The following is a 6,926-nucleotide window of genomic DNA, read 5'->3' on the forward strand; positions in this document are numbered from 1 at the left end:
ACCCTATTTCTACAGGAGAGTCCGGCCACCCTGCGGAGAAAACTCATTTCGGCCGCTTGTATTCATGATCTCATTCTTTCGGTCACTACCCACAACTTATGACCATAGGTGAGGGTAGAAATGCTGTCCCCATCCTCTCATTCCCCGTTAGGGATGTGGGAGGGTGGGTCGCTGTTATGTCTTTTTGATTTGGTTATTATTTAAAAACTCTTAATGACTAGCAGCTTTGTTTGTGTGTGTGTGTGTGTGTGTTTCTGTTTTTGTAAAAGTTGTAGGAAATTTTCTGGTGTGTTCATGTACAGGTGTAAGAGTTTGTTGTCTGGTGATGGTGTGGATTGAAGGGTCGTTTCCTTCTGTCTGTGATCTTTTTGTCTCCTTTCTTCTTTCCCTTTTGCTCTTTTTGCTATTTTCCATCTTTTTCTGTCCCCTCCGGTCAGGTCCAGCAAGATTACATAGAGAATTCCATCACTGCGCTTCCACACTGGAGAATTTGACTGATTACAAAACACTACTGTTTTATGAAATACTTATCATTAAATAATACCACGTCTGCTCATGTCCTGAAAATTTGTTTACCTTATCTCTGGCTTCGTTGGTACAGACAACCTACTGTATGTCTGACAGCTGTGTTAGGTGGAGGAGACATGTGGAAACTCAGGGTTTTGCAGCAAGTAGGTAACATACTCAGGGTAAGACTTCCTTGCTGGAATAGGAAGCCCCAAGTTTCCTTTAACTCAAGTCAAAGTCAGCTTTATTGTCAATTCTGTAGCATGTATAGGACAAACAGATAATTAAAATTATGGTTCTTTCTAACCTTGGTGCTTGAAATGTACTTTCACCATTTCTATTCACGCTGTACACCTCAGACTTCCAGTACAACTCTGAGTTCTGTCATCTGCAGAAATACTCTGATGACTCAGCAGTTGTTGGGTGTATCAGTGATGGACAAGAAGCAGAGTACAGAGAACTGGTCGGTCAGTTTGTGAAATGGTGCGGTGACAATCATCTCATCTTGAATACCAAGAAAACAAAGGAGATGATTGTTGACTTCCGGAGGAACAAGAACACACATAGAAGTGTTTCCATCATGGGAGAGGAGGTGGAGGTGGTGGAGGAATACAAGTACCTTGGAGTTCAGCTGGACAACAGACTTGAGTGGAAAAGCAACACTGAGTACATTTACAAGAAAGGTCAGAGCAGACTCTACTTCTTAAGGAAGCTGAGATCTTTTAACGTCTGCACCAAAATGTTGCAAATGTTCTACAGGTCTGTTGTTGAAAGTGCAATCAGCTTTGCAGCAATCTGCTGGGGCAGCGGCATCAGAACCAGAGACTTGAAAAGAATTAACAAACTGATCAAGAAAGCCGGTTCTGTGCTTGGAGTAACTCTGGAGCCGCTGGAGTTGATCATCAAAAAAAGAATTCTGTACAAGCTGACGAAGATAATGGAAGATCCTTCACACCCTCTACACAACGCCGTGACGAAACAACAGAGTGTGTTCAGTGGGAGGCTTGTTCAAGTCCGATGCAAGACAGAGAGATACAGAAGATCCTTCCTTCCAGCAGCTATCAGGCTGAAGAACAAAGCCCTTAATTAATTAATGTGATTGTTTTACTAAAAATTACTACTACTACAATATTGAATTTCCCTTTGGGATTAATAAAGTATTTTTCATTCATTTTCATTTCATTTCATTTCATTCATTGAAATACAAGAATGTAAAAGACAAAACAAACAAAGCAAGCAATATCACTAAGTAAGTAAATAAAACACAATAATAAATAGACAAGGCAAATTACAGTCAGTGCAATATATGTTTATGGTTATAGTGCAAAAAAAAGGATCAAATGAGCTCATAGTCTAGTTAAAGTGATTAAAGTAGTTGTGTGCTTGTTCCTGAGGGCTTTACAGGTGAGTTGAGAGGTGTAGATGTTTTGCAGGGAGGGTAGAGAGGCAGTGGGGGCTTGTAGGTTCACATACTTGGAGTTTCAACATGACCTGCGTTCTGGAACAGGCCCATCATGTCTTGTTGTTATATTCAGGTTGTATTTACCTGATGTTAGGACCCGGGCAAAGACTAGATGATGTTTTATCACATCCTGACACATAAAACCTTAGAATTAGAAAAAGGTGTTGTTTCTTTTTCATAATGTGCGCTTATCAAATAGGACAAGGCAGTTTTAAGAAGAAATGAATGAGACCTCCCCTCTCCCATCCCTCAGGAAAACTTTTTAAAAAGTCAAATTTACAGCATCAGCATCCTCGTCTTTTTATCAGATCTGAGACAACAAATGTGATATAATAGTGCTGAGGTGGCTTGGCTGTCTGGGGGTTCGCTATGCTGATCATTTCACAGTCTTGCTATTACAAAATTAATTTTGTGTCTTAAGTGCAGCGTTGTGTGTCGGAACAGTGAAATACTTCACAACAGGCGGGACACAGACTGCATTTTTGCTGGCTGGTATGATAGAGATTGTAAGATGATGTAGCTCAGTGAATGTGACAGGCTTGTTTTCACTGTGATAATGAGTTTTTCCTTCTGAAAACACAACATGTGTTATTTTAAATGTGGCAGTATTAAGGTGTGTTTCATCCACCTGATTTTATGTCAATTTTCAAAGAGATTGAAATTTCGGCTGAATGAGATAAAAGGGTTTGGGAATATCAATAAAGCATTTAAAGGACACATATTAAACATTTTTTACCAAGCTTATAAAGTTTTCAATGACATAATGTAGTCAAAATAACAGAGGGATATTGCAGGAGATTAATTTTGCTCTATTAATTTACACTTAACTAAACACTAAACAACCCCTTTATCAGGTCCTTCTTGCTAGTACTGGCATTGACTCACATTTTTCTTTAGGACTGTCCTTCAGAATTCTTCAAGTCATATAGGTCCAACAAGGTGTTGGAAACATTCCTTAAAGATTTTGCTACAAATTGACATGATAACACCATACAGTTGCTGCAGATTTGTCAGCTGCAGATCAATGATGGGAATATCCTGTTCCACCACATTCCAACGATGCTGGGGTTCTTAACCTTTTTTAGGCTGGGACCAAACTTTTCCAGTACAAAGTGGTCTTTACTGGAACAGCTAAAAACATGTAAAATATGACAAAAAATTTGTACAACATTTATATATCACGTGTATGTGAAACTGTACATACAACAAAATACCTAATAGGCTAATAATTCATGGAATAATCAGAAATCAGAAATACTTTATTAATCCCTTGCAGGGAAATTCATGTTTTCAGTACAACCCATCCAAACAGGAACAGGCAGACTGACGGAGCAGCCGTTTCTACAGCGCTCCTTGAAAGCTAGCAGCTAACTGAGTGTTTTCCTCTGCTTGTATGAGTTTGTTGAACAACTAACACATTGCAGCGTCCAAGGGGTAGGAAGATATATTGTAACTGAGCTTCACAAATAAAACTGATACTACATCTGCCGAGTCCCCAAAATAAAATTTATGAGGTCAAGCGTCACTCGTGGCCAAATGATGCCAAACAATATTTGCGCCCCTGTAGGTGGCCAGGTACACACCGGTGGAAAGAACTTTGTGTACACATTGTGCAAATGTCTAACTCCAAGTGGAGGAAGCGATATTCAAATAGAAGTGTTTGACTGAGCAGAGCGTAAGTTTTGAGGGCTCAGGAATAAGAAATGAGGCGATAAGTTGCAAGGAGTGACTGTTGCTAGAAATTACTGTGCACCTGAAAAGGGACTTGAAACCTGGACCCTTAAAAAAATAGTCTAATGCCTCACCATCAAATCTACACAGTTCCTGATTATGTTGCTCATGTCTGAAAATTTCTGCAGCACTTGAATATTTAACGAGAAGTTTATAGATGACGTAACCATGAGTCAACCTGGAACCAAAATGTTTTTGTAAAACTACGACCCTTAAACTCTCGCCCTTGAAGTGGAAAGCTTGTTAGATTTTCAGTCTACGTCTCGACCAGTTGAGTTCTTTAGGCCTGTGACATTTTCTGCAGCAACATTCTGTTTTGTTCTGGCATCATTATTATTTTGGTGCTCAGGGAGCTAGTTTAAAAGGGTCTTCTTTCTTACAATGATAATACTCATATGGGTAAAACTACAACTTTCATTGCTTGCTATACTTTCACGTGGCCAGAAGTGCGGCCTAATTTTCCTGAAGACCATGTTTCCTATCCATGAATGTCACTGCTTACTGCCTTTGGAATAGAACACACAGAGACTATTTGGTTTCCGGCTCCAAGGATTAGGTATGTTGTTTGATATTGCTAACCATTCACACAACACAATTCAGGTGGTCCATCTTGTCTGAAAAGCCAGGATATGCCACAGTTGTGATGGGGATTACTCTAAGGTGGTACTGAAGTTGGGCTTCCACTAAAAGACCCAAGAAATCTAGGAAGTCACCAAAAGATGAGTCCTATTCACATTGGCTCCAATTTGCTGTCACTACGAGATCACCGGAATACATGAAGCAAGCAGAGCCTTTGACCTGTTCAATCTTTTTCACTTTGAGCAACAACCTCCAAGACATCATGGAAACAGTATTGCCACATTCTGAAAGGTCTGTGTCTGCCATGACGATGAGGAAGTCTAGATGACCATAGTCGTGATGAATCTGTCCTTCTGCATTTGCCGAAACCCGGGATTGAACCAGGGACCTTTAGATCTTCAGTCTAACGCTCTCCCAGCTGAGCTATTTCGGCCTGCGTCCCTCCTGCAAGCGTTCTAAGGGTAAAGTTTGTCACAAAGCAGATGGCGTATCCCTGTCCAGGTTGAAACAAAGCCTTTAAAACACACATGAACTGTCAAATGCACGATACGCCTTTTAATTGCATGTGTAAATACGGCTAATGCAAAGCATTTGTCGCAAAGTGAAAAAAGGACCTGCAATCCACAACAGGAAGCACAAGAGTGCACTGACTGTATAGTTCAGGGACAATGGCCTTGTGTCATTATTCCATTGTATGACAATAGGAAAAACATGTGCCGCCTTGCAAAAATGTCTCCCTTCAAATGGACGAGGCTTTCATCAACTAGAAGTGTTTGCACTGCGTAGTCTGTATGTTTTACAAGCCAAGGACAAAGGAATGGGGCAAAAGGCTGTGATAGGCAATCAACTGCTGAAGACAGCTTCTACATGCCTGAACAGGGACTTGAACCCTGGGCCCTCAGATTAAAAGTCTGATGCTCTGCCGTCTGAGCTCCCCAGGCCCTTGCCATGGAAATTTTGTGTAAACAATTTTCTGCACAACATTCTTTTTTTCTGGCATCATTATTATTTTTGTGCTCAGGGAGCTAGTTTAAAAGGGTCTTCTTTCTTACAATGATAATACTCATATGGGTAAAACTACAACTTTCATTGCTTGCTATACTTTCACGTGGCCAGAAGTGTGCCTAATTTTCCTGAAGACCATGTTTCCTATCCATGAATGTCACTGCTTACTCCTTTGGAATAGAACACACAGAGACATTTGGTTTCTGGCTCCAAGGATTAGGTATGTTGTTTGATATTGCTAACCATTCACACAACACAATTCAGGTGGTCCATCTTGTCTGAAAACCAGGATATCCACAGTTGTAATGGGGATTACTCTAAGGTGGTACTGAAGTTGGGCTTCCACTAAAAGACCCAAGAAATCTAGGAAGTCACCAAAAGATGCGTCCTTTTCACATTGGCTCCAATTTGCTGTCACTACGAGATCACCGGAATACATGAAGCAAGCAGAGCCTTTGACCTGTTCAATCTTTTTCACTTTGAGCAACAACCTCCAAGACATCATGGAAACAGTATTGCCACATTCTGAAAGGTCTGTGTCTGCCATGACGATAAGGAAGTCTAGATGACCATAGTCGTGATGAATCTGTCCTTCTGCATTTGCCGAAACCCGGGATTGAACCAGGGACCTTTAGATCTTCAGTCTAACGCTCTCCCAGCTGAGCTATTTCGGCCTGCGTCCCTCCTGCAAGCGTTCTAAGGGTAAAGTTTGTCACAAAGCAGATGGCTTATCCCTGTCCAGGTTGAAACAAAGCCTTTAAAACACACATGAACTGTCAAATGCACTATACGCCTTTTAATTGCATGTGTAAATACGGCTAATGCAAAGCATTTGTCGCAAAGTGAAAAAAGGACCTGCAATCCACAACAGGAAGCACAAGAGTGCACTGACTGTATAGTTCAGGGACAATGGCCTTGTGTCATTATTCCATTGTATGACAATAGGAAAAACATGTGCCGCCTTGCAAAAATGTCTCCCTTCAAATGGACGAGGCTTTCATCAACTAGAAGTGTTTGCACTGCGTAGTCTGTATGTTTTACAAGCCAAGGACAAAGGAATGGGGCAAAAGGCTGTGATAGGCAATCAACTGCTGAAGACAGCTTCTACATGCCTGAACAGGGACTTGAACCCTGGGCCCTCAGATTAAAAGTCTGATGCTCTGCCGTCTGAGCTCCCCAGGCCCTTGCCATGGAAATTTTGTGTAAACAATTTTCTGCACAACATTCTTTTTTTCTGGCATCATTATTATTTTTGTGCTCAGGGAGCTAGTTTAAAAGGGTCTTCTTTCTTACAATGATAATACTCATATGGGTAAAACTACAACTTTCATTGCTTGCTATACTTTCACGTGGCCAGAAGTGTGCCTAATTTTCCTGAAGACCATGTTTCCTATCCATGAATGTCACTGCTTACTCCTTTGGAATAGAACACACAGAGACATTTGGTTTCCGGCTCCAAGGATTAGGTATGTTGTTTGATATTGCTAACCATTCACACAACACAATTCAGGTGGTCCATCTTGTCTGAAAACCAGGATATCCACAGTTGTAATGGGGATTACTCTAAGGTGGTACTGAAGTTGGGCTTCCACTAAAAGACCCAAGAAATCTAGGAAGTCACCAAAAGATGCGTCCTTTTCAC

At 40.9% G+C, this 6,926-nt stretch overlaps 4 non-coding genes across 4 annotated transcripts; all 4 read right to left on the minus strand.

Moving 5' to 3' along the window:
* Window positions 1-4,639: 4,639 nt before the first annotated feature.
* On the minus strand, window positions 4,640-4,712 carry trnaf-gaa. The gene has a single exon. It is a non-coding gene; the product is annotated as a tRNA-Phe (tRNA).
* Window positions 4,713-5,147: 435 nt separating this feature from the next.
* On the minus strand, window positions 5,148-5,220 carry trnak-uuu. Its single transcript has one exon. It is a non-coding gene; the product is annotated as a tRNA-Lys (tRNA).
* A 665-nt stretch (window positions 5,221-5,885) lies between these two features.
* On the minus strand, window positions 5,886-5,958 carry trnaf-gaa. The gene has a single exon. It is a non-coding gene; the product is annotated as a tRNA-Phe (tRNA).
* Window positions 5,959-6,393: 435 nt separating this feature from the next.
* Window positions 6,394-6,466, minus strand: trnak-uuu. The gene has a single exon. It is a non-coding gene; the product is annotated as a tRNA-Lys (tRNA).
* Window positions 6,467-6,926: the final 460 nt, after the last annotated feature.

This window comes from Melanotaenia boesemani, chromosome 21 (genome assembly GCF_017639745.1).
Source record: "Melanotaenia boesemani isolate fMelBoe1 chromosome 21, fMelBoe1.pri, whole genome shotgun sequence".
Classification (NCBI taxonomy): Eukaryota; Metazoa; Chordata; class Actinopteri; order Atheriniformes; family Melanotaeniidae; genus Melanotaenia; species Melanotaenia boesemani.